General features: G+C 45.9%; 11 non-coding genes and 1 pseudogene across 11 annotated transcripts; all 12 read left to right on the forward strand.

Moving 5' to 3' along the window:
• On the forward strand, window positions 1-148 carry LOC130298803 (U2 spliceosomal RNA; annotated as a pseudogene; the record flags this gene model as incomplete).
• Window positions 149-2,236: 2,088 nt separating this feature from the next.
• On the forward strand, window positions 2,237-2,427 carry LOC130298774 (U2 spliceosomal RNA). The gene has a single exon (XR_008850073.1). It is a non-coding gene; the product is annotated as a U2 spliceosomal RNA (small nuclear RNA).
• A 2,084-nt stretch (window positions 2,428-4,511) lies between these two features.
• LOC130298786 (U2 spliceosomal RNA) lies at window positions 4,512-4,702 on the forward strand. The gene has a single exon (XR_008850084.1). It is a non-coding gene; the product is annotated as a U2 spliceosomal RNA (small nuclear RNA).
• A 2,089-nt stretch (window positions 4,703-6,791) lies between these two features.
• On the forward strand, window positions 6,792-6,982 carry LOC130298798 (U2 spliceosomal RNA). The gene has a single exon (XR_008850095.1). It is a non-coding gene; the product is annotated as a U2 spliceosomal RNA (small nuclear RNA).
• A 2,093-nt stretch (window positions 6,983-9,075) lies between these two features.
• On the forward strand, window positions 9,076-9,266 carry LOC130298751 (U2 spliceosomal RNA). The gene has a single exon (XR_008850052.1). It is a non-coding gene; the product is annotated as a U2 spliceosomal RNA (small nuclear RNA).
• A 2,104-nt stretch (window positions 9,267-11,370) lies between these two features.
• Window positions 11,371-11,561, forward strand: LOC130298753 (U2 spliceosomal RNA). The gene has a single exon (XR_008850053.1). It is a non-coding gene; the product is annotated as a U2 spliceosomal RNA (small nuclear RNA).
• Window positions 11,562-13,676: 2,115 nt separating this feature from the next.
• LOC130298754 (U2 spliceosomal RNA) lies at window positions 13,677-13,867 on the forward strand. Its single transcript, XR_008850054.1, has one exon. It is a non-coding gene; the product is annotated as a U2 spliceosomal RNA (small nuclear RNA).
• A 2,107-nt stretch (window positions 13,868-15,974) lies between these two features.
• Window positions 15,975-16,165, forward strand: LOC130298755 (U2 spliceosomal RNA). Its single transcript, XR_008850055.1, has one exon. It is a non-coding gene; the product is annotated as a U2 spliceosomal RNA (small nuclear RNA).
• A 2,117-nt stretch (window positions 16,166-18,282) lies between these two features.
• On the forward strand, window positions 18,283-18,473 carry LOC130298756 (U2 spliceosomal RNA). Its single transcript, XR_008850056.1, has one exon. It is a non-coding gene; the product is annotated as a U2 spliceosomal RNA (small nuclear RNA).
• Window positions 18,474-20,558: 2,085 nt separating this feature from the next.
• LOC130298757 (U2 spliceosomal RNA) lies at window positions 20,559-20,749 on the forward strand. The gene has a single exon (XR_008850057.1). It is a non-coding gene; the product is annotated as a U2 spliceosomal RNA (small nuclear RNA).
• A 2,090-nt stretch (window positions 20,750-22,839) lies between these two features.
• LOC130298758 (U2 spliceosomal RNA) lies at window positions 22,840-23,030 on the forward strand. The gene has a single exon (XR_008850058.1). It is a non-coding gene; the product is annotated as a U2 spliceosomal RNA (small nuclear RNA).
• Window positions 23,031-25,144: 2,114 nt separating this feature from the next.
• Window positions 25,145-25,335, forward strand: LOC130298759 (U2 spliceosomal RNA). The gene has a single exon (XR_008850059.1). It is a non-coding gene; the product is annotated as a U2 spliceosomal RNA (small nuclear RNA).
• Window positions 25,336-26,250: the final 915 nt, after the last annotated feature.

The raw sequence follows: 26,250 nt of genomic DNA on the forward strand, positions 1-26,250 counted from the left end.
TCTTATCAGTTTAATATCTGATACGTCCCCTATCTGGGGACCATATATTAAATGGATTTTTGAGAACGGGGGCCGATTTCGAAGCTTGCTTCCGTCGCCCTATGCATTGACCCGATATGGCAGTATCTTCGGGTACAGTGCACCACCCCCTTACAGGGTTAAAAAGAAAGATTCCTACTTTCATTGCTACCTGCTTGCTGGCTAGCCAGCTAGCCAGCCCTGTGGGCCTTGCTGCTGCTGCAGCTAAAAAACAAAAGGTGGTGCTGCTGCTGCTTCTGCTGCTTCTGCTTCTGCTTGTGTCTGGCCGCTGTTGGAGCGTCCAGGCACAGGACTTCTGCTGCTGCTGACTAAATGGCCTCCTTAATTGGATCATTTGAGTAGCCAGCACACCTGTGCAGGTAGGGCATGACATGATAGGCAGCTGCCTTGATAGCGGGTGGGTGCTGAATGTTCCTAATTGACAAAATAAGATTAATGCTTATGAAGAAATATAAAATCTCATCCCTTCCCCAATATCGCGCCACACCCCTACCCCTTAATTCCCTGGTTGAACTTGATGGACATATGTCTTTTTTCGACCGTACTAACTATGTAACTATGTAACATAACATGGGGGGGGGGGTCTCCTGGCTGTTCACACAGGTGTGTCATTGCTGTACATTGACCATGCATTGCTTCTGTGGTATTGCAAAGGCAAAGACAAATGCTTCCAGCCATCCATTGCACTAATGGATTGGTCATCAGCTGGCTGTCTATGTCCCGCATCAATATAGACCAAAGTACAGAGGGTTAGGCTATGCTATTGTGCACCTACCTGATGCATCAGAAGGTGCGAGGCCCTTGCTAAATTCTGTGCACAGACTTTGAGATCTATGCTTTAGACTGTATCTAAACCTGCTCCAACATGGACTGACATTCTGGCCTACTTTCAGCCGATGCGACTTGTCTGTCGCTGAACAGTCGCTTTTTATGTATTCAGCACCTATGTATAATGTTGTAAAAATGCTCTAGAAGCTAAAGTCGCAGAAATGTCACACATATTTGGCCTGCAACTTTCTGTGCGACAAATTCAGACAGGAAAAATCAGTATAAATCCTTAGAAAATTATCCCCCAGTGTCTCCATCTGCTGGCGGTATTGAATAAGCATTGCTGCACTGATGGGGTATGCATTAGACGAAAAAAAAGAAGAAAAAGAAGAATAATACGCCCAGAAAAGAGGCGAAAAGGAGAAAAACGTAAAAAAACGTGAAAAAAAAGTAAGAGGAAGAGAAGGGAAAAAAAGGTGGAAATGGGTTTAAAAGTGATTTCGGCGGAGAAATATATATATATATATATATATATATATATATATATATATATATATGCGCACACACACACACAGATATAAACGTATTCTCCGTTGAGATATTGCAGCCGCTGCTGTGTCCAGGCCCAGGAGCCTTAGCACTGTGCTGTGATGTCACTCAATACCACTGACATCACTAGGTGTAAACAACATCTCTCCTTTGCTGTGTATGTGACTATGGAGCTGTTTGGTGATGTCGTCTATTACGGCCTTCATAGAAGCAACAGGAGATTGTTGCATCCATCTTGAACCCTCAGAACTACAGTGCTATGATGTCACTCACTTCCACAGGCCTTGCAGAGTGTAAACAACAACAACCCAGCTTTGTTGTGTATGTAACCATAGGGATTTGTGATGTCACCTAGAACCTTCACAGCAGCGACAGCTTTATGAGGAGCATCAGCACTGCTCTGCCTGAGCAGAACCATCACCGTCATAGGTTGTCAAATAACCCGGATTTAACCCACACAGGTAAGTCCAATGGGGTGCAGGCATGTCCTCTATGCTTACAGTTTCCCGTGGGTGTTGGTTTGATACCGTTTGGGGACAGCCAAGGAGGCATCTGCAGGCAACAAAGGTAGGTGTGTGCTTGTGTGTGTGTTTCCTATGCAGATCCTAAGCCCAGTGTCACATGCAAGTAGGAGGAGTAAGAAGGGTTCCTGGCAAATCCGGGTTATGGATTGCATTTAAAAAGGCCCTGTGGGAGTGCAATGGGCCCCTGTCTTGCTGCTTAGCAATAATGGTATGGGTTTAGGTTCTGCTGTGTGTACTGGTGGTTGACTGCCCCCCAGCCCAGAGTGTGCATGGAAAATTGTCTGGCAGCCTCCCTGACAGCAAGCAGTGATAGTGCCCATGAAGGGGACCTTGTTGGGCCCGCCCCTTTCACGGTTATCGCTTCTCGGCCTTTTGGCTAAGATCAAGTGTAGTATCTGTTCTTATCAGTTTAATATCTGATACGTCCCCTATCTGGGGACCATATATTAAATGGATTTTTGAGAACGGGGGCCGATTTCGAAGCTTGCTTCCGTCGCCCTATGCATTGACCCGATATGGCAGTATCTTCGGGTACAGTGCACCACCCCCTTACAGGGTTAAAAAGAAAGATTCCTACTTTCATTGCTACCTGCTTGCTGGCTAGCCAGCTAGCCAGCCCTGTGGGCCTTGCTGCTGCTGCAGCCAAAAAACAAAAGGTGGTGCTGCTGCTGCTTCTGCTGCTTCTGCTTCTGCTTGTGTCTGGCCCCTGTTGGAGCGTCCAGGCACAGGACTTCTGCTGCTGCTGACTAAATGGCCTCCTTAATTGGATCATTTGAGTAGCCAGCACACCTGTGCAGGTAGGGCATGACATGATAGGCAGCTGCCTTGATAGCGGGTGGGTGCTGAATGTTCCTAATTGACAAAATAAGATTAATGCTTATGAAGAAATATAAAATCTCATCCCTTCCCCAATATCGCGCCACACCCCTACCCCTTAATTCCCTGGTTGAACTTGATGGACATATGTCTTTTTTCGACCGTACTAACTATGTAACTATGTAACATAACATGGGGGGGGGGGTCTCCTGGCTGTTCACACAGGTGTGTCATTGCTGTACATTGACCATGCATTGCTTCTGTGGTATTGCAAAGGCAAAGACAAATGCTTCCAGCCATCCATTGCACTAATGGATTGGTCATCAGCTGGCTGTCTATGTCCCGCATCAATATAGACCAAAGTACAGAGGGTTAGGCTATGCTATTGTGCACCTACCTGATGCATCAGAAGGTGCGAGGCCCTTGCTAAATTCTGTGCACAGACTTTGAGATCTATGCTTTAGACTGTATCTAAACCTGCTCCAACATGGACTGACATTCTGGCCTACTTTCAGCCGATGCGACTTGTCTGTCGCTGAACAGTCGCTTTTTATGTATTCAGCACCTATGTATAATGTTGTAAAAATGCTCTAGAAGCTAAAGTCGCAGAAATGTCACATATATTTGGCCTGCAACTTTCTGTGCGACAAATTCAGACAGGAAAAATCAGTATAAATCCTTAGAAAATTATCCCCCAGTGTCTCCATCTGCTGGCGGTATTGAATAAGCATTGCTGCACTGATGGGGTATGCATTAGACGAAAAAAAAGAAGAAAAAGAAGAATAATACGCCCAGAAAAGAGGCGAAAAGGAGAAAAACGTAAAAAAACGTGAAAAAAAAGTAAGAGGAAGAGAAGGGAAAAAAAGGTGGAAATGGGTTTAAAAGTGATTTCGGCGGAGAAATATATATATATATATATATATATATATATATATATATATATGCGCACACACACACATAGATATAAACGTATTCTCCGTTGAGATATTGCAGCCGCTGCTGTGTCCAGGCCCAGGAGCCTTAGCACTGTGCTGTGATGTCACTCAATACCACTGACATCACTAGGTGTAAACAACATCTCTCCTTTGCTGTGTATGTGACTATGGAGCTGTTTGGTGATGTCGTCTATTACGGCCTTCATAGAAGCAACAGGAGATTGTTGCATCCATCTTGAACCCTCAGAACTACAGTGCTATGATGTCACTCACTTCCACAGGCCTTGCAGAGTGTAAACAACAACAACCCAGCTTTGTTGTGTATGTAACCATAGGGATTTGTGATGTCACCTAGAACCTTCACAGCAGCGACAGCTTTATGAGGAGCATCAGCACTGCTCTGCCTGAGCAGAACCATCACCGCCATAGGTTGTCAAATAACCCGGATTTAACCCACACAGGTAAGTCCAATGGGGTGCAGGCATGTCCTCTATGCTTACAGCTTCCCGTGGGTGTTGGTTTGATACCGTTTGGGGACAGCCAAGGAGGCATCTGCAGGCAACAAAGGTAGGTGTGTGCTTGTGTGTGTGTTTCCTATGCAGATCCTAAGCCCAGTGTCACATGCAAGTAGGAGGAGTAAGAAGGGTTCCTGGCAAATCCGGGTTATGGATTGCATTTAAAAAGGCCCCGTGGGAGTGCAATGGGCCCCTGTCTTGCTGCTTAGCAATAATGGTATGGGTTTAGGTTCTGCTGTGTGTACTGGTGGTTGACTGCCCCCCAGCCCAGAGTGTGCATGGAAAATTGTCTGGCAGCCTCCCTGACAGCAAGCAGTGATAGTGCCCATGAAGGGGACCTTGTTGGGCCCGCCCCTTTCACGGTTATCGCTTCTCGGCCTTTTGGCTAAGATCAAGTGTAGTATCTGTTCTTATCAGTTTAATATCTGATACGTCCCCTATCTGGGGACCATATATTAAATGGATTTTTGAGAACGGGGGCCGATTTCGAAGCTTGCTTCCGTCGCCCTATGCATTGACCCGATATGGCAGTATCTTCGGGTACAGTGCACCACCCCCTTACAGGGTTAAAAAGAAAGATTCCTACTTTCATTGCTACCTGCTTGCTGGCTAGCCAGCTAGCCAGCCCTGTGGGCCTTGCTGCTGCTGCAGCCAAAAAACAAAAGGTGGTGCTGCTGCTGCTTCTGCTGCTTCTGCTTCTGCTTGTGTCTGGCCCCTGTTGGAGCGTCCAGGCACAGGACTTCTGCTGCTGCTGACTAAATGGCCTCCTTAATTGGATCATTTGAGTAGCCAGCACACCTGTGCAGGTAGGGCATGACATGATAGGCAGCTGCCTTGATAGCGGGTGGGTGCTGAATGTTCCTAATTGACAAAATAAGATTAATGCTTATGAAGAAATATAAAATCTCATCCCTTCCCCAATATCGCGCCACACCCCTACCCCTTAATTCCCTGGTTGAACTTGATGGACATATGTCTTTTTTCGACCGTACTAACTATGTAACTATGTAACATAACATGGGGGGGGGGGGTCTCCTGGCTGTTCACACAGGTGTGTCATTGCTGTACATTGACCATGCATTGCTTCTGTGGTATTGCAAAGGCAAAGACAAATGCTTCCAGCCATCCATTGCACTAATGGATTGGTCATCAGCTGGCTGTCTATGTCCCGCATCAATATAGACCAAAGTACAGAGGGTTAGGCTATGCTATTGTGCACCTACCTGATGCATCAGAAGGTGCGAGGCCCTTGCTAAATTCTGTGCACAGACTTTGAGATCTATGCTTTAGACTGTATCTAAACCTGCTCCAACATGGACTGACATTCTGGCCTACTTTCAGCCGATGCGACTTGTCTGTCGCTGAACAGTCGCTTTTTATGTATTCAGCACCTATGTATAATGTTGTAAAAATGCTCTAGAAGCTAAAGTCGCAGAAATGTCACACATATTTGGCCTGCAACTTTCTGTGCGACAAATTCAGACAGGAAAAATCAGTATAAATCCTTAGAAAATTATCCCCCAGTGTCTCCATCTGCTGGCGGTATTGAATAAGCATTGCTGCACTGATGGGGTATGCATTAGACGAAAAAAAAGAAGAAAAAGAAGAATAATACGCCCAGAAAAGAGGCGAAAAGGAGAAAAACGTAAAAAAACGTGAAAAAAAAGTAAGAGGAAGAGAAGGGAAAAAAAGGTGGAAATGGGTTTAAAAGTGATTTCGGCGGAGAAATATATATATATATATATATATATATATATATATATATATATATATGCGCACACACACACATAGATATAAACGTATTCTCCGTTGAGATATTGCAGCCGCTGCTGTGTCCAGGCCCAGGAGCCTTAGCACTGTGCTGTGATGTCACTCAATACCACTGACATCACTAGGTGTAAACAACATCTCTCCTTTGCTGTGTATGTGACTATGGAGCTGTTTGGTGATGTCGTCTATTACGGCCTTCATAGAAGCAACAGGAGATTGTTGCATCCATCTTGAACCCTCAGAACTACAGTGCTATGATGTCACTCACTTCCACAGGCCTTGCAGAGTGTAAACAACAACAACCCAGCTTTGTTGTGTATGTAACCATAGGGATTTGTGATGTCACCTAGAACCTTCACAGCAGCGACAGCTTTATGAGGAGCATCAGCACTGCTCTGCCTGAGCAGAACCATCACCGCCATAGGTTGTCAAATAACCCGGATTTAACCCACACAGGTAAGTCCAATGGGGTGCAGGCATGTCCTCTATGCTTACAGCTTCCCGTGGGTGTTGGTTTGATACCGTTTGGGGACAGCCAAGGAGGCATCTGCAGGCAACAAAGGTAGGTGTGTGCTTGTGTGTGTGTTTCCTATGCAGATCCTAAGCCCAGTGTCACATGCAAGTAGGAGGAGTAAGAAGGGTTCCTGGCAAATCCGGGTTATAGATTGCATTTAAAAAGGCCCCGTGGGAGTGCAATGGGCCCCTGTCTTGCTGCTTAGCAATAATGGTATGGGTTTAGGTTCTGCTGTGTGTACTGGTGGTTGACTGCCCCCCAGCCCAGAGTGTGCATGGAAAATTGTCTGGCAGCCTCCCTGACAGCAAGCAGTGATAGTGCCCATGAAGGGGACCTTGTTGGGCCCGCCCCTTTCACGGTTATCGCTTCTCGGCCTTTTGGCTAAGATCAAGTGTAGTATCTGTTCTTATCAGTTTAATATCTGATACGTCCCCTATCTGGGGACCATATATTAAATGGATTTTTGAGAACGGGGGCCGATTTCGAAGCTTGCTTCCGTCGCCCTATGCATTGACCCGATATGGCAGTATCTTCGGGTACAGTGCACCACCCCCTTACAGGGTTAAAAAGAAAGATTCCTACTTTCATTGCTACCTGCTTGCTGGCTAGCCAGCTAGCCAGCCCTGTGGGCCTTGCTGCTGCTGCAGCCAAAAAACAAAAGGTGGTGCTGCTGCTGCTTCTGCTGCTTCTGCTGCTTCTGCTTCTGCTTGTGTCTGGCCCCTGTTGGAGCGTCCAGGCACAGGACTTCTGCTGCTGCTGACTAAATGGCCTCCTTAATTGGATCATTTGAGTAGCCAGCACACCTGTGCAGGTAGGGCATGACATGATAGGCAGCTGCCTTGATAGCGGGTGGGTGCTGAATGTTCCTAATTGACAAAATAAGATTAATGCTTATGAAGAAATATAAAATCTCATCCCTTCCCCAATATCGCGCCACACCCCTACCCCTTAATTCCCTGGTTGAACTTGATGGACATATGTCTTTTTTCGACCGTACTAACTATGTAACTATGTAACATAACATGGGGGGGGGGTCTCCTGGCTGTTCACACAGGTGTGTCATTGCTGTACATTGACCATGCATTGCTTCTGTGGTATTGCAAAGGCAAAGACAAATGCTTCCAGCCATCCATTGCACTAATGGATTGGTCATCAGCTGGCTGTCTATGTCCCGCATCAATATAGACCAAAGTACAGAGGGTTAGGCTATGCTATTGTGCACCTACCTGATGCATCAGAAGGTGCGAGGCCCTTGCTAAATTCTGTGCACAGACTTTGAGATCTATGCTTTAGACTGTATCTAAACCTGCTCCAACATGGACTGACATTCTGGCCTACTTTCAGCCGATGCGACTTGTCTGTCGCTGAACAGTCGCTTTTTATGTATTCAGCACCTATGTATAATGTTGTAAAAATGCTCTAGAAGCTAAAGTCGCAGAAATGTCACACATATTTGGCCTGCAACTTTCTGTGCGACAAATTCAGACAGGAAAAATCAGTATAAATCCTTAGAAAATTATCCCCCAGTGTCTCCATCTGCTGGCGGTATTGAATAAGCATTGCTGCACTGATGGGGTATGCATTAGACGAAAAAAAAGAAGAAAAAGAAGAATAATACGCCCAGAAAAGAGGCGAAAAGGAGAAAAACGTAAAAAAACGTGAAAAAAAGTAAGACGAAGAGAAGGGAAAAAAAGGTGGAAATGGGTTTAAAAGTGATTTCGGCGGAGAAATATATATATATATATATATATATATATATATATATATATATATGCGCACACACACACATAGATATAAACGTATTCTCCGTTGAGATATTGCAGCCGCTGCTGTGTCCAGGCCCAGGAGCCTTAGCACTGTGCTGTGATGTCACTCAATACCACTGACATCACTAGGTGTAAACAACATCTCTCCTTTGCTGTGTATGTGACTATGGAGCTGTTTGGTGATGTCGTCTATTACGGCCTTCATAGAAGCAACAGGAGATTGTTGCATCCATCTTGAACCCTCAGAACTACAGTGCTATGATGTCACTCACTTCCACAGGCCTTGCAGAGTGTAAACAACAACAACCCAGCTTTGTTGTGTATGTAACCATAGGGATTTGTGATGTCACCTAGAACCTTCACAGCAGCGACAGCTTTATGAGGAGCATCAGCACTGCTCTGCCTGAGCAGAACCATCACCGCCATAGGTTGTCAAATAACCCGGATTTAACCCACACAGGTAAGTCCAATGGGGTGCAGGCATGTCCTCTATGCTTACAGCTTCCCGTGGGTGTTGGTTTGATACCGTTTGGGGACAGCCAAGGAGGCATCTGCAGGCAACAAAGGTAGGTGTGTGCTTGTGTGTGTGTTTCCTATGCAGATCCTAAGCCCAGTGTCACATGCAAGTAGGAGGAGTAAGAAGGGTTCCTGGCAAATCCGGGTTATGGATTGCATTTAAAAAGGCCCCGTGGGAGTGCAATGGGCCCCTGTCTTGCTGCTTAGCAATAATGGTATGGGTTTAGGTTCTGCTGTGTGTACTGGTGGTTGACTGCCCCCCAGCCCAGAGTGTGCATGGAAAATTGTCTGGCAGCCTCCCTGACAGCAAGCAGTGATAGTGCCCATGAAGGGGACCTTGTTGGGCCCGCCCCTTTCACGGTTATCGCTTCTCGGCCTTTTGGCTAAGATCAAGTGTAGTATCTGTTCTTATCAGTTTAATATCTGATACGTCCCCTATCTGGGGACCATATATTAAATGGATTTTTGAGAACGGGGGCCGATTTCGAAGCTTGCTTCCGTCGCCCTATGCATTGACCCGATATGGCAGTATCTTCGGGTACAGTGCACCACCCCCTTACAGGGTTAAAAAGAAAGATTCCTACTTTCATTGCTACCTGCTTGCTGGCTAGCCAGCTAGCCAGCCCTGTGGGCCTTGCTGCTGCTGCAGCCAAAAAACAAAAGGTGGTGCTGCTGCTGCTTCTGCTGCTTCTGCTTCTGCTTGTGTCTGGCCCCTGTTGGAGCGTCCAGGCACAGGACTTCTGCTGCTGCTGACTAAATGGCCTCCTTAATTGGATCATTTGAGTAGCCAGCACACCTGTGCAGGTAGGGCATGACATGATAGGCAGCTGCCTTGATAGCGGGTGGGTGCTGAATGTTCCTAATTGACAAAATAAGATTAATGCTTATGAAGAAATATAAAATCTCATCCCTTCCCCAATATCGCGCCACACCCCTACCCCTTAATTCCCTGGTTGAACTTGATGGACATATGTCTTTTTTCGACCGTACTAACTATGTAACTATGTAACATAACATGGGGGGGGGGGTCTCCTGGCTGTTCACACAGGTGTGTCATTGCTGTACATTGACCATGCATTGCTTCTGTGGTATTGCAAAGGCAAAGACAAATGCTTCCAGCCATCCATTGCACTAATGGATTGGTCATCAGCTGGCTGTCTATGTCCCGCATCAATATAGACCAAAGTACAGAGGGTTAGGCTATGCTATTGTGCACCTACCTGATGCATCAGAAGGTGCGAGGCCCTTGCTAAATTCTGTGCACAGACTTTGAGATCTATGCTTTAGACTGTATCTAAACCTGCTCCAACATGGACTGACATTCTGGCCTACTTTCAGCCGATGCGACTTGTCTGTCGCTGAACAGTCGCTTTTTATGTATTCAGCACCTATGTATAATGTTGTAAAAATGCTCTAGAAGCTAAAGTCGCAGAAATGTCACACATATTTGGCCTGCAACTTTCTGTGCGACAAATTCAGACAGGAAAAATCAGTATAAATCCTTAGAAAATTATCCCCCAGTGTCTCCATCTGCTGGCGGTATTGAATAAGCATTGCTGCACTGATGGGGTATGCATTAGACGAAAAAAAAGAAGAAAAAGAAGAATAATACGCCCAGAAAAGAGGCGAAAAGGAGAAAAACGTAAAAAAACGTGAAAAAAAAGTAAGAGGAAAAGAAGGGAAAAAAAGGTGGAAATGGGTTTAAAAGTGATTTCGGCGGAGAAATATATATATATATATATATATATATATATACATATATATATATATATATATATATATATATGCGCACACACACACATAGATATAAACGTATTCTCCGTTGAGATATTGCAGCCGCTGCTGTGTCCAGGCCCAGGAGCCTTAGCACTGTGCTGTGATGTCACTCAATACCACTGACATCACTAGGTGTAAACAACATCTCTCCTTTGCTGTGTATGTGACTATGGAGCTGTTTGGTGATGTCGTCTATTACGGCCTTCATAGAAGCAACAGGAGATTGTTGCATCCATCTTGAACCCTCAGAACTACAGTGCTATGATGTCACTCACTTCCACAGGCCTTGCAGAGTGTAAACAACAACAACCCAGCTTTGTTGTGTATGTAACCATAGGGATTTGTGATGTCACCTAGAACCTTCACAGCAGCGACAGCTTTATGAGGAGCATCAGCACTGCTCTGCCTGAGCAGAACCATCACCGCCATAGGTTGTCAAATAACCCGGATTTAACCCACACAGGTAAGTCCAATGGGGTGCAGGCATGTCCTCTATGCTTACAGCTTCCCGTGGGTGTTGGTTTGATACCGTTTGGGGACAGCCAAGGAGGCATCTGCAGGCAACAAAGGTAGGTGTGTGCTTGTGTGTGTGTTTCCTATGCAGATCCTAAGCCCAGTGTCACATGCAAGTAGGAGGAGTAAGAAGGGTTCCTGGCAAATCCGGGTTATGGATTGCATTTAAAAAGGCCCCGTGGGAGTGCAATGGGCCCCTGTCTTGCTGCTTAGCAATAATGGTATGGGTTTAGGTTCTGCTGTGTGTACTGGTGGTTGACTGCCCCCCAGCCCAGAGTGTGCATGGAAAATTGTCTGGCAGCCTCCCTGACAGCAAGCAGTGATAGTGCCCATGAAGGGGACCTTGTTGGGCCCGCCCCTTTCACGGTTATCGCTTCTCGGCCTTTTGGCTAAGATCAAGTGTAGTATCTGTTCTTATCAGTTTAATATCTGATACGTCCCCTATCTGGGGACCATATATTAAATGGATTTTTGAGAACGGGGGCCGATTTCGAAGCTTGCTTCCGTCGCCCTATGCATTGACCCGATATGGCAGTATCTTCGGGTACAGTGCACCACCCCCTTACAGGGTTAAAAAGAAAGATTCCTACTTTCATTGCTACCTGCTTGCTGGCTAGCCAGCTAGCCAGCCCTGTGGGCCTTGCTGCTGCTGCAGCCAAAAAACAAAAGGTGGTGCTGCTGCTGCTTCTGCTGCTTCTGCTTCTGCTTGTGTCTGGCCCCTGTTGGAGCGTCCAGGCACAGGACTTCTGCTGCTGCTGACTAAATGGCCTCCTTAATTGGATCATTTGAGTAGCCAGCACACCTGTGCAGGTAGGGCATGACATGATAGGCAGCTGCCTTGATAGCGGGTGGGTGCTGAATGTTCCTAATTGACAAAATAAGATTAATGCTTATGAAGAAATATAAAATCTCATCCCTTCCCCAATATCGCGCCACACCCCTACCCCTTAATTCCCTGGTTGAACTTGATGGACATATGTCTTTTTTCGACCGTACTAACTATGTAACTATGTAACATAACATGGGGGGGGGGGGTCTCCTGGCTGTTCACACAGGTGTGTCATTGCTGTACATTGACCATGCATTGCTTCTGTGGTATTGCAAAGGCAAAGACAAATGCTTCCAGCCATCCATTGCACTAATGGATTGGTCATCAGCTGGCTGTCTATGTCCCGCATCAATATAGACCAAAGTACAGAGGGTTAGGCTATGCTATTGTGCACCTACCTGATGCATCAGAAGGTGCGAGGCCCTTGCTAAATTCTGTGCACAGACTTTGAGATCTATGCTTTAGACTGTATCTAAACCTGCTCCAACATGGACTGACATTCTGGCCTACTTTCAGCCGATGCGACTTGTCTGTCGCTGAACAGTCGCTTTTTATGTATTCAGCACCTATGTATAATGTTGTAAAAATGCTCTAGAAGCTAAAGTCGCAGAAATGTCACACATATTTGGCCTGCAACTTTCTGTGCGACAAATTCAGACAGGAAAAATCAGTATAAATCCTTAGAAAATTATCCCCCAGTGTCTCCATCTGCTGGCGGTATTGAATAAGCATTGCTGCACTGATGGGGTATGCATTAGACGGAAAAAAAGAAGAAAAAGAAGAATAATACGCCCAGAAAAGAGGCGAAAAGGAGAAAAACGTAAAAAAACGTGAAAAAAAAGTAAGAGGAAAAGAAGGGAAAAAAAGGTGGAAATGGGTTTAAAAGTGATTTCGGCGGAGAAATATATATATATATATATATATATATATATATATACATATATATATATATATATATATATATATATATATATGCGCACACACACACATAGATATAAACGTATTCTCCGTTGAGATATTGCAGCCGCTGCTGTGTCCAGGCCCAGGAGCCTTAGCACTGTGCTGTGATGTCACTCAATACCACTGACATCACTAGGTGTAAACAACATCTCTCCTTTGCTGTGTATGTGACTATGGAGCTGTTTGGTGATGTCGTCTATTACGGCCTTCATAGAAGCAACAGGAGATTGTTGCATCCATCTTGAACCCTCAGAACTACAGTGCTATGATGTCACTCACTTCCACAGGCCTTGCAGAGTGTAAACAACAACAACCCAGCTTTGTTGTGTATGTAACCATAGGGATTTGTGATGTCACCTAGAACCTTCACAGCAGCGACAGCTTTATGAGGAGCATCAGCACTGCTCTGCCTGAGCAGAACCATCACCGCCATAGGTTGTCAAATAACCCGGATTTAACCCACACAGGTAAGTCCAATGGGGTGCAGGCATGTCCTCTATGCTTACAGCTTCCCGTGGGTGTTGGTTTGATACCGTTTGGGGACAGCCAAGGAGGCATCTGCAGGCAACAAAGGTAGGTGTGTGCTTGTGTGTGTGTTTCCTATGCAGATCCTAAGCCCAGTGTCACATGCAAGTAGGAGGAGTAAGAAGGGTTCCTGGCAAATCCGGGTTATGGATTGCATTTAAAAAGGCCCCGTGGGAGTGCAATGGGCCCCTGTCTTGCTGCTTAGCAATAATGGTATGGGTTTAGGTTCTGCTGTGTGTACTGGTGGTTGACTGCCCCCCAGCCCAGAGTGTGCATGGAAAATTGTCTGGCAGCCTCCCTGACAGCAAGCAGTGATAGTGCCCATGAAGGGGACCTTGTTGGGCCCGCCCCTTTCACGGTTATCGCTTCTCGGCCTTTTGGCTAAGATCAAGTGTAGTATCTGTTCTTATCAGTTTAATATCTGATACGTCCCCTATCTGGGGACCATATATTAAATGGATTTTTGAGAACGGGGGCCGATTTCGAAGCTTGCTTCCGTCGCCCTATGCATTGACCCGATATGGCAGTATCTTCGGGTACAGTGCACCACCCCCTTACAGGGTTAAAAAGAAAGATTCCTACTTTCATTGCTACCTGCTTGCTGGCTAGCCAGCTAGCCAGCCCTGTGGGCCTTGCTGCTGCTGCAGCCAAAAAACAAAAGGTGGTGCTGCTGCTGCTTCTGCTGCTTCTGCTTCTGCTTGTGTCTGGCCCCTGTTGGAGCGTCCAGGCACAGGACTTCTGCTGCTGCTGACTAAATGGCCTCCTTAATTGGATCATTTGAGTAGCCAGCACACCTGTGCAGGTAGGGCATGACATGATAGGCAGCTGCCTTGATAGCGGGTGGGTGCTGAATGTTCCTAATTGACAAAATAAGATTAATGCTTATGAAGAAATATAAAATCTCATCCCTTCCCCAATATCGCGCCACACCCCTACCCCTTAATTCCCTGGTTGAACTTGATGGACATATGTCTTTTTTCGACCGTACTAACTATGTAACTATGTAACATAACATGGGGGGGGGGTCTCCTGGCTGTTCACACAGGTGTGTCATTGCTGTACATTGACCATGCATTGCTTCTGTGGTATTGCAAAGGCAAAGACAAATGCTTCCAGCCATCCATTGCACTAATGGATTGGTCATCAGCTGGCTGTCTATGTCCCGCATCAATATAGACCAAAGTACAGAGGGTTAGGCTATGCTATTGTGCACCTACCTGATGCATCAGAAGGTGCGAGGCCCTTGCTAAATTCTGTGCACAGACTTTGAGATCTATGCTTTAGACTGTATCTAAACCTGCTCCAACATGGACTGACATTCTGGCCTACTTTCAGCCGATGCGACTTGTCTGTCGCTGAACAGTCGCTTTTTATGTATTCAGCACCTATGTATAATGTTGTAAAAATGCTCTAGAAGCTAAAGTCGCAGAAATGTCACACATATTTGGCCTGCAACTTTCTGTGCGACAAATTCAGACAGGAAAAATCAGTATAAATCCTTAGAAAATTATCCCCCAGTGTCTCCATCTGCTGGCGGTATTGAATAAGCATTGCTGCACTGATGGGGTATGCATTAGACGAAAAAAAAGAAGAAAAAGAAGAATAATACGCCCAGAAAAGAGGCGAAAAGGAGAAAAACGTAAAAAAACGTGAAAAAAAAGTAAGAGGAAAAGAAGGGAAAAAAAGGTGGAAATGGGTTTAAAAGTGATTTCGGCGGAGAAATATATATATATATATATATATATATACATATATATATATATATATATATATATATATATATATATGCGCACACACACACATAGATATAAACGTATTCTCCGTTGAGATATTGCAGCCGCTGCTGTGTCCAGGCCCAGGAGCCTTAGCACTGTGCTGTGATGTCACTCAATACCACTGACATCACTAGGTGTAAACAACATCTCTCCTTTGCTGTGTATGTGACTATGGAGCTGTTTGGTGATGTCGTCTATTACGGCCTTCATAGAAGCAACAGGAGATTGTTGCATCCATCTTGAACCCTCAGAACTACAGTGCTATGATGTCACTCACTTCCACAGGCCTTGCAGAGTGTAAACAACAACAACCCAGCTTTGTTGTGTATGTAACCATAGGGATTTGTGATGTCACCTAGAACCTTCACAGCAGCGACAGCTTTATGAGGAGCATCAGCACTGCTCTGCCTGAGCAGAACCATCACCGCCATAGGTTGTCAAATAACCCGGATTTAACCCACACAGGTAAGTCCAATGGGGTGCAGGCATGTCCTCTATGCTTACAGCTTCCCGTGGGTGTTGGTTTGATACCGTTTGGGGACAGCCAAGGAGGCATCTGCAGGCAACAAAGGTAGGTGTGTGCTTGTGTGTGTGTTTCCTATGCAGATCCTAAGCCCAGTGTCACATGCAAGTAGGAGGAGTAAGAAGGGTTCCTGGCAAATCCGGGTTATGGATTGCATTTAAAAAGGCCCCGTGGGAGTGCAATGGGCCCCTGTCTTGCTGCTTAGCAATAATGGTATGGGTTTAGGTTCTGCTGTGTGTACTGGTGGTTGACTGCCCCCCAGCCCAGAGTGTGCATGGAAAATTGTCTGGCAGCCTCCCTGACAGCAAGCAGTGATAGTGCCCATGAAGGGGACCTTGTTGGGCCCGCCCCTTTCACGGTTATCGCTTCTCGGCCTTTTGGCTAAGATCAAGTGTAGTATCTGTTCTTATCAGTTTAATATCTGATACGTCCCCTATCTGGGGACCATATATTAAATGGATTTTTGAGAACGGGGGCCGATTTCGAAGCTTGCTTCCGTCGCCCTATGCATTGACCCGATATGGCAGTATCTTCGGGTACAGTGCACCACCCCCTTACAGGGTTAAAAAGAAAGATTCCTACTTTCATTGCTACCTGCTTGCTGGCTAGCCAGCTAGCCAGCCCTGTGGGCCTTGCTGCTGCTGCAGCCAAAAAACAAAAGGTGGTGCTGCTGCTGCTTCTGCTGCTTCTGCTTCTGCTTGTGTCTGGCCCCTGTTGGAGCGTCCAGGCACAGGACTTCTGCTGCTGCTGACTAAATGGCCTCCTTAATTGGATCATTTGAGTAGCCAGCACACCTGTGCAGGTAGGGCATGACATGATAGGCAGCTGCCTTGATAGCGGGTGGGTGCTGAATGTTCCTAATTGACAAAATAAGATTAATGCTTATGAAGAAATATAAAATCTCATCCCTTCCCCAATATCGCGCCACACCCCTACCCCTTAATTCCCTGGTTGAACTTGATGGACATATGTCTTTTTTCGACCGTACTAACTATGTAACTATGTAACATAACATGGGGGGGGGGGGGGTCTCCTGGCTGTTCACACAGGTGTGTCATTGCTGTACATTGACCATGCATTGCTTCTGTGGTATTGCAAAGGCAAAGACAAATGCTTCCAGCCATCCATTGCACTAATGGATTGGTCATCAGCTGGCTGTCTATGTCCCGCATCAATATAGACCAAAGTACAGAGGGTTAGGCTATGCTATTGTGCACCTACCTGATGCATCAGAAGGTGCGAGGCCCTTGCTAAATTCTGTGCACAGACTTTGAGATCTATACTTTAGACTGTATCTAAACCTGCTCCAACATGGACTGACATTCTGGCCTACTTTCAGCCGATGCGACTTGTCTGTCGCTGAACAGTCGCTTTTTATGTATTCAGCACCTATGTATAATGTTGTAAAAATGCTCTAGAAGCTAAAGTCGCAGAAATGTCACACATATTTGGCCTGCAACTTTCTGTGCGACAAATTCAGACAGGAAAAATCAGTATAAATCCTTAGAAAATTATCCCCCAGTGTCTCCATCTGCTGGCGGTATTGAATAAGCATTGCTGCACTGATGGGGTATGCATTAGACGAAAAAAAAGAAGAAAAAGAAGAATAATACGCCCAGAAAAGAGGCGAAAAGGAGAAAAACGTAAAAAAACGTGAAAAAAAAGTAAGAGGAAAAGAAGGGAAAAAAAGGTGGAAATGGGTTTAAAAGTGATTTCGGCGGAGAAATATATATATATATATATATATATATACATATATATATATATATGTATATATATATATATATATATATATATGCGCACACACACACATAGATATAAACGTATTCTCCGTTGAGATATTGCAGCCGCTGCTGTGTCCAGGCCCAGGAGCCTTAGCACTGTGCTGTGATGTCACTCAATACCACTGACATCACTAGGTGTAAACAACATCTCTCCTTTGCTGTGTATGTGACTATGGAGCTGTTTGGTGATGTCGTCTATTACGGCCTTCATAGAAGCAACAGGAGATTGTTGCATCCATCTTGAACCCTCAGAACTACAGTGCTATGATGTCACTCACTTCCACAGGCCTTGCAGAGTGTAAACAACAACAACCCAGCTTTGTTGTGTATGTAACCATAGGGATTTGTGATGTCACCTAGAACCTTCACAGCAGCGACAGCTTTATGAGGAGCATCAGCACTGCTCTGCCTGAGCAGAACCATCACCGCCATAGGTTGTCAAATAACCCGGATTTAACCCACACAGGTAAGTCCAATGGGGTGCAGGCATGTCCTCTATGCTTACAGCTTCCCGTGGGTGTTGGTTTGATACCGTTTGGGGACAGCCAAGGAGGCATCTGCAGGCAACAAAGGTAGGTGTGTGCTTGTGTGTGTGTTTCCTATGCAGATCCTAAGCCCAGTGTCACATGCAAGTAGGAGGAGTAAGAAGGGTTCCTGGCAAATCCGGGTTATGGATTGCATTTAAAAAGGCCCCGTGGGAGTGCAATGGGCCCCTGTCTTGCTGCTTAGCAATAATGGTATGGGTTTAGGTTCTGCTGTGTGTACTGGTGGTTGACTGCCCCCCAGCCCAGAGTGTGCATGGAAAATTGTCTGGCAGCCTCCCTGACAGCAAGCAGTGATAGTGCCCATGAAGGGGACCTTGTTGGGCCCGCCCCTTTCACGGTTATCGCTTCTCGGCCTTTTGGCTAAGATCAAGTGTAGTATCTGTTCTTATCAGTTTAATATCTGATACGTCCCCTATCTGGGGACCATATATTAAATGGATTTTTGAGAACGGGGGCCGATTTCGAAGCTTGCTTCCGTCGCCCTATGCATTGACCCGATATGGCAGTATCTTCGGGTACAGTGCACCACCCCCTTACAGGGTTAAAAAGAAAGATTCCTACTTTCATTGCTACCTGCTTGCTGGCTAGCCAGCTAGCCAGCCCTGTGGGCCTTGCTGCTGCTGCAGCCAAAAAACAAAAGGTGGTGCTGCTGCTGCTTCTGCTGCTTCTGCTTCTGCTTGTGTCTGGCCCCTGTTGGAGCGTCCAGGCACAGGACTTCTGCTGCTGCTGACTAAATGGCCTCCTTAATTGGATCATTTGAGTAGCCAGCACACCTGTGCAGGTAGGGCATGACATGATAGGCAGCTGCCTTGATAGCGGGTGGGTGCTGAATGTTCCTAATTGACAAAATAAGATTAATGCTTATGAAGAAATATAAAATCTCATCCCTTCCCCAATATCGCGCCACACCCCTACCCCTTAATTCCCTGGTTGAACTTGATGGACATATGTCTTTTTTCGACCGTACTAACTATGTAACTATGTAACATAACATGGGGGGGGGGTCTCCTGGCTGTTCACACAGGTGTGTCATTGCTGTACATTGACCATGCATTGCTTCTGTGGTATTGCAAAGGCAAAGACAAATGCTTCCAGCCATCCATTGCACTAATGGATTGGTCATCAGCTGGCTGTCTATGTCCCGCATCAATATAGACCAAAGTACAGAGGGTTAGGCTATGCTATTGTGCACCTACCTGATGCATCAGAAGGTGCGAGGCCCTTGCTAAATTCTGTGCACAGACTTTGAGATCTATGCTTTAGACTGTATCTAAACCTGCTCCAACATGGACTGACATTCTGGCCTACTTTCAGCCGATGCGACTTGTCTGTCGCTGAACAGTCGCTTTTTATGTATTCAGCACCTATGTATAATGTTGTAAAAATGCTCTAGAAGCTAAAGTCGCAGAAATGTCACACATATTTGGCCTGCAACTTTCTGTGCGACAAATTCAGACAGGAAAAATCAGTATAAATCCTTAGAAAATTATCCCCCAGTGTCTCCATCTGCTGGCGGTATTGAATAAGCATTGCTGCACTGATGGGGTATGCATTAGACGAAAAAAAAGAAGAAAAAGAAGAATAATACGCCCAGAAAAGAGGCGAAAAGGAGAAAAACGTAAAAAAACGTGAAAAAAAAGTAAGAGGAAAAGAAGGGAAAAAAAGGTGGAAATGGGTTTAAAAGTGATTTCGGCGGAGAAATATATATATATATATATATATATATATATATATATATATATATGCGCACACACACACATAGATATAAACGTATTCTCCGTTGAGATATTGCAGCCGCTGCTGTGTCCAGGCCCAGGAGCCTTAGCACTGTGCTGTGATGTCACTCAATACCACTGACATCACTAGGTGTAAACAACATCTCTCCTTTGCTGTGTATGTGACTATGGAGCTGTTTGGTGATGTCGTCTATTACGGCCTTCATAGAAGCAACAGGAGATTGTTGCATCCATCTTGAACCCTCAGAACTACAGTGCTATGATGTCACTCACTTCCACAGGCCTTGCAGAGTGTAAACAACAACAACCCAGCTTTGTTGTGTATGTAACCATAGGGATTTGTGATGTCACCTAGAACCTTCACAGCAGCGACAGCTTTATGAGGAGCATCAGCACTGCTCTGCCTGAGCAGAACCATCACCGCCATAGGTTGTCAAATAACCCGGATTTAACCCACACAGGTAAGTCCAATGGGGTGCAGGCATGTCCTCTATGCTTACAGCTTCCCGTGGGTGTTGGTTTGATACCGTTTGGGGACAGCCAAGGAGGCATCTGCAGGCAACAAAGGTAGGTGTGTGCTTGTGTGTGTGTTTCCTATGCAGATCCTAAGCCCAGTGTCACATGCAAGTAGGAGGAGTAAGAAGGGTTCCTGGCAAATCCGGGTTATGGATTGCATTTAAAAAGGCCCCGTGGGAGTGCAATGGGCCCCTGTCTTGCTGCTTAGCAATAATGGTATGGGTTTAGGTTCTGCTGTGTGTACTGGTGGTTGACTGCCCCCCAGCCCAGAGTGTGCATGGAAAATTGTCTGGCAGCCTCCCTGACAGCAAGCAGTGATAGTGCCCATGAAGGGGACCTTGTTGGGCCCACCCCTTTCACGGTTATCGCTTCTCGGCCTTTTGGCTAAGATCAAGTGTAGTATCTGTTCTTATCAGTTTAATATCTGATACGTCCCCTATCTGGGGACCATATATTAAATGGATTTTTGAGAACGGGGGCCGATTTCGAAGCTTGCTTCCGTCGCCCTATGCATTGACCCGATATGGCAGTATCTTCGGGTACAGTGCACCACCCCCTTACAGGGTTAAAAAGAAAGATTCCTACTTTCATTGCTACCTGCTTGCTGGCTAGCCAGCTAGCCAGCCCTGTGGGCCTTGCTGCTGCTGCAGCCAAAAAACAAAAGGTGGTGCTGCTGCTGCTTCTGCTGCTTCTGCTTCTGCTTGTGTCTGGCCCCTGTTGGAGCGTCCAGGCACAGGACTTCTGCTGCTGCTGACTAAATGGCCTCCTTAATTGGATCATTTGAGTAGCCAGCACACCTGTGCAGGTAGGGCATGACATGATAGGCAGCTGCCTTGATAGCGGGTGGGTGCTGAATGTTCCTAATTGACAAAATAAGATTAATGCTTATGAAGAAATATAAAATCTCATCCCTTCCCCAATATCGCGCCACACCCCTACCCCTTAATTCCCTGGTTGAACTTGATGGACATATGTCTTTTTTCGACCGTACTAACTATGTAACTATGTAACATAACATGGGGGGGGGGGGGTCTCCTGGCTGTTCACACAGGTGTGTCATTGCTGTACATTGACCATGCATTGCTTCTGTGGTATTGCAAAGGCAAAGACAAATGCTTCCAGCCATCCATTGCACTAATGGATTGGTCATCAGCTGGCTGTCTATGTCCCGCATCAATATAGACCAAAGTACAGAGGGTTAGGCTATGCTATTGTGCACCTACCTGATGCATCAGAAGGTGCGAGGCCCTTGCTAAATTCTGTGCACAGACTTTGAGATCTATGCTTTAGACTGTATCTAAACCTGCTCCAACATGGACTGACATTCTGGCCTACTTTCAGCCGATGCGACTTGTCTGTCGCTGAACAGTCGCTTTTTATGTATTCAGCACCTATGTATAATGTTGTAAAAATGCTCTAGAAGCTAAAGTCGCAGAAATGTCACACATATTTGGCCTGCAACTTTCTGTGCGACAAATTCAGACAGGAAAAATCAGTATAAATCCTTAGAAAATTATCCCCCAGTGTCTCCATCTGCTGGCGGTATTGAATAAGCATTGCTGCACTGATGGGGTATGCATTAGACGAAAAAAAAGAAGAAAAAGAAGAATAATACGCCCAGAAAAGAGGCGAAAAGGAGAAAAACGTAAAAAAACGTGAAAAAAAAGTAAGAGGAAGAGAAGGGAAAAAAAGGTGGAAATGGGTTTAAAAGTGATTTCGGCGGAGAAATATATATATATATATATATATATATATATATATATATATATATATGCGCACACACACACATAGATATAAACGTATTCTCCGTTGAGATATTGCAGCCGCTGCTGTGTCCAGGCCCAGGAGCCTTAGCACTGTGCTGTGATGTCACTCAATACCACTGACATCACTAGGTGTAAACAACATCTCTCCTTTGCTGTGTATGTGACTATGGAGCTGTTTGGTGATGTCGTCTATTACGGCCTTCATAGAAGCAACAGGAGATTGTTGCATCCATCTTGAACCCTCAGAACTACAGTGCTATGATGTCACTCACTTCCACAGGCCTTGCAGAGTGTAAACAACAACAACCCAGCTTTGTTGTGTATGTAACCATAGGGATTTGTGATGTCACCTAGAACCTTCACAGCAGCGACAGCTTTATGAGGAGCATCAGCACTGCTCTGCCTGAGCAGAACCATCACCGCCATAGGTTGTCAAATAACCCGGATTTAACCCACACAGGTAAGTCCAATGGGGTGCAGGCATGTCCTCTATGCTTACAGCTTCCCGTGGGTGTTGGTTTGATACCGTTTGGGGACAGCCAAGGAGGCATCTGCAGGCAACAAAGGTAGGTGTGTGCTTGTGTGTGTGTTTCCTATGCAGATCCTAAGCCCAGTGTCACATGCAAGTAGGAGGAGTAAGAAGGGTTCCTGGCAAATCCGGGTTATGGATTGCATTTAAAAAGGCCCCGTGGGAGTGCAATGGGCCCCTGTCTTGCTGCTTAGCAATAATGGTATGGGTTTAGGTTCTGCTGTGTGTACTGGTGGTTGACTGCCCCCCAGCCCAGAGTGTGCATGGAAAATTGTCTGGCAGCCTCCCTGACAGCAAGCAGTGATAGTGCCCATGAAGGGGACCTTGTTGGGCCCGCCCCTTTCACGGTTATCGCTTCTCGGCCTTTTGGCTAAGATCAAGTGTAGTATCTGTTCTTATCAGTTTAATATCTGATACGTCCCCTATCTGGGGACCATATATTAAATGGATTTTTGAGAACGGGGGCCGATTTCGAAGCTTGCTTCCGTCGCCCTATGCATTGACCCGATATGGCAGTATCTTCGGGTACAGTGCACCACCCCCTTACAGGGTTAAAAAGAAAGATTCCTACTTTCATTGCTACCTGCTTGCTGGCTAGCCAGCTAGCCAGCCCTGTGGGCCTTGCTGCTGCTGCAGCCAAAAAACAAAAGGTGGTGCTGCTGCTGCTGCTTCTGCTGCTTCTGCTTCTGCTTGTGTCTGGCCCCTGTTGGAGCGTCCAGGCACAGGACTTCTGCTGCTGCTGACTAAATGGCCTCCTTAATTGGATCATTTGAGTAGCCAGCACACCTGTGCAGGTAGGGCATGACATGATAGGCAGCTGCCTTGATAGCGGGTGGGTGCTGAATGTTCCTAATTGACAAAATAAGATTAATGCTTATGAAGAAATATAAAATCTCATCCCTTCCCCAATATCGCGCCACACCCCTACCCCTTAATTCCCTGGTTGAACTTGATGGACATATGTCTTTTTTCGACCGTACTAACTATGTAACTATGTAACATAACATGGGGGGGGGGGGTCTCCTGGCTGTTCACACAGGTGTGTCATTGCTGTACATTGACCATGCATTGCTTCTGTGGTATTGCAAAGGCAAAGACAAATGCTTCAAGCCATCCATTGCACTAATGGATTGGTCATCAGCTGGCTGTCTATGTCCCGCATCAATATAGACCAAAGTACAGAGGGTTAGGCTATGCTATTGTGCACCTACCTGATGCATCAGAAGGTGCGAGGCCCTTGCTAAATTCTGTGCACAGACTTTGAGATCTATGCTTTAGACTGTATTTAAACCTGCTCCAACATGGACTGACATTCTGGCCTACTTTCAGCCGATGCGACTTGTCTGTCGCTGAACAGTCGCTTTTTATGTATTCAGCACCTATGTATAATGTTGTAAAAATGCTCTAGAAGCTAAAGTCGCAGAAATGTCACACATATTTGGCCTGCAACTTTCTGTGCGACAAATTCAGACAGGAAAAATCAGTATAAATCCTTAGAAAATTATCCCCCAGTGTCTCCATCTGCTGGCGGTATTGAATAAGCATTGCTGCACTGATGGGGTATGCATTAGACGAAAAAAAAGAAGAAAAAGAAGAATAATACGCCCAGAAAAGAGGCGAAAAGGAGAAAAACGTAAAAAAACGTGAAAAAAAAGTAAGAGGAAGAGAAGGGAAAAAAAGGTGGAAATGGGTTTAAAAGTGATTTCGGCGGAGAAATATATATATATATATATATATATATATATATATGTATATATATATATATATATATATATATATATATGCGCACACACACACATAGATATAAACGTATTCTCCGTTGAGATATTGCAGCCGCTGCTGTGTCCAGGCCCAGGAGCCTTAGCACTGTGCTGTGATGTCACTCAATACCACTGACATCACTAGGTGTAAACAACATCTCTCCTTTGCTGTGTATGTGACTATGGAGCTGTTTGGTGATGTCGTCTATTACGGCCTTCATAGAAGCAACAGGAGATTGTTGCATCCATCTTGAACCCTCAGAACTACAGTGCTATGATGTCACTCACTTCCACAGGCCTTGCAGAGTGTAAACAACAACAACCCAGCTTTGTTGTGTATGTAACCATAGGGATTTGTGATGTCACCTAGAACCTTCACAGCAGCGACAGCTTTATGAGGAGCATCAGCACTGCTCTGCCTGAGCAGAACCATCACCGCCATAGGTTGTCAAATAACCCGGATTTAACCCACACAGGTAAGTCCAATGGGGTGCAGGCATGTCCTCTATGCTTACAGCTTCCCGTGGGTGTTGGTTTGATACCGTTTGGGGACAGCCAAGGAGGCATCTGCAGGCAACAAAGGTAGGTGTGTGCTTGTGTGTGTGTTTCCTATGCAGATCCTAAGCCCAGTGTCACATGCAAGTAGGAGGAGTAAGAAGGGTTCCTGGCAAATCCGGGTTATGGATTGCATTTAAAAAGGCCCCGTGGGAGTGCAATGGGCCCCTGTCTTGCTGCTTAGCAATAATGGTATGGGTTTAGGTTCTGCTGTGTGTACTGGTGGTTGACTGCCCCCCAGCCCAGAGTGTGCATGGAAAATTGTCTGGCAGCCTCCCTGACAGCAAGCAGTGATAGTGCCCATGAAGGGGACCTTGTTGGGCCCGCCCCTTTCACGGTTATCGCTTCTCGGCCTTTTGGCTAAGATCAAGTGTAGTATCTGTTCTTATCAGTTTAATATCTGATACGTCCCCTATCTGGGGACCATATATTAAATGGATTTTTGAGAACGGGGGCCGATTTCGAAGCTTGCTTCCGTCGCCCTATGCATTGACCCGATATGGCAGTATCTTCGGGTACAGTGCACCACCCCCTTACAGGGTTAAAAAGAAAGATTCCTACTTTCATTGCTACCTGCTTGCTGGCTAGCCAGCTAGCCAGCCCTGTGGGCCTTGCTGCTGCTGCAGCCAAAAAACAAAAGGTGGTGCTGCTGCTGCTTCTGCTGCTTCTGCTTCTGCTTGTGTCTGGCCCCTGTTGGAGCGTCCAGGCACAGGACTTCTGCTGCTGCTGACTAAATGGCCTCCTTAATTGGATCATTTGAGTAGCCAGCACACCTGTGCAGGTAGGGCATGACATGATAGGCAGCTGCCTTGATAGCGGGTGGGTGCTGAATGTTCCTAATTGACAAAATAAGATTAATGCTTATGAAGAAATATAAAATCTCATCCCTTCCCCAATATCGCGCCACACCCCTACCCCTTAATTCCCTGGTTGAACTTGATGGACATATGTCTTTTTTCGACCGTACTAACTATGTAACTATGTAACATAACATGGGGGGGGGGGTCTCCTGGCTGTTCACACAGGTGTGTCATTGCTGTACATTGACCATGCATTGCTTCTGTGGTATTGCAAAGGCAAAGACAAATGCTTCCAGCCATCCATTGCACTAATGGATTGGTCATCAGCTGGCTGTCTATGTCCCGCATCAATATAGACCAAAGTACAGAGGGTTAGGCTATGCTATTGTGCACCTACCTGATGCATCAGAAGGTGCGAGGCCCTTGCTAAATTCTGTGCACAGACTTTGAGATCTATGCTTTAGACTGTATCTAAACCTGCTCCAACATGGACTGACATTCTGGCCTACTTTCAGCCGATGCGACTTGTCTGTCGCTGAACAGTCGCTTTTTATGTATTCAGCACCTATGTATAATGTTGTAAAAATGCTCTAGAAGCTAAAGTCGCAGAAATGTCACACATATTTGGCCTGCAACTTTCTGTGCG

The sequence above is a fragment of the Hyla sarda genome, unplaced genomic scaffold (assembly GCF_029499605.1).
Source record: "Hyla sarda isolate aHylSar1 unplaced genomic scaffold, aHylSar1.hap1 scaffold_1019, whole genome shotgun sequence".
NCBI lineage: Eukaryota > Metazoa > Chordata > Amphibia > Anura > Hylidae > Hyla > Hyla sarda.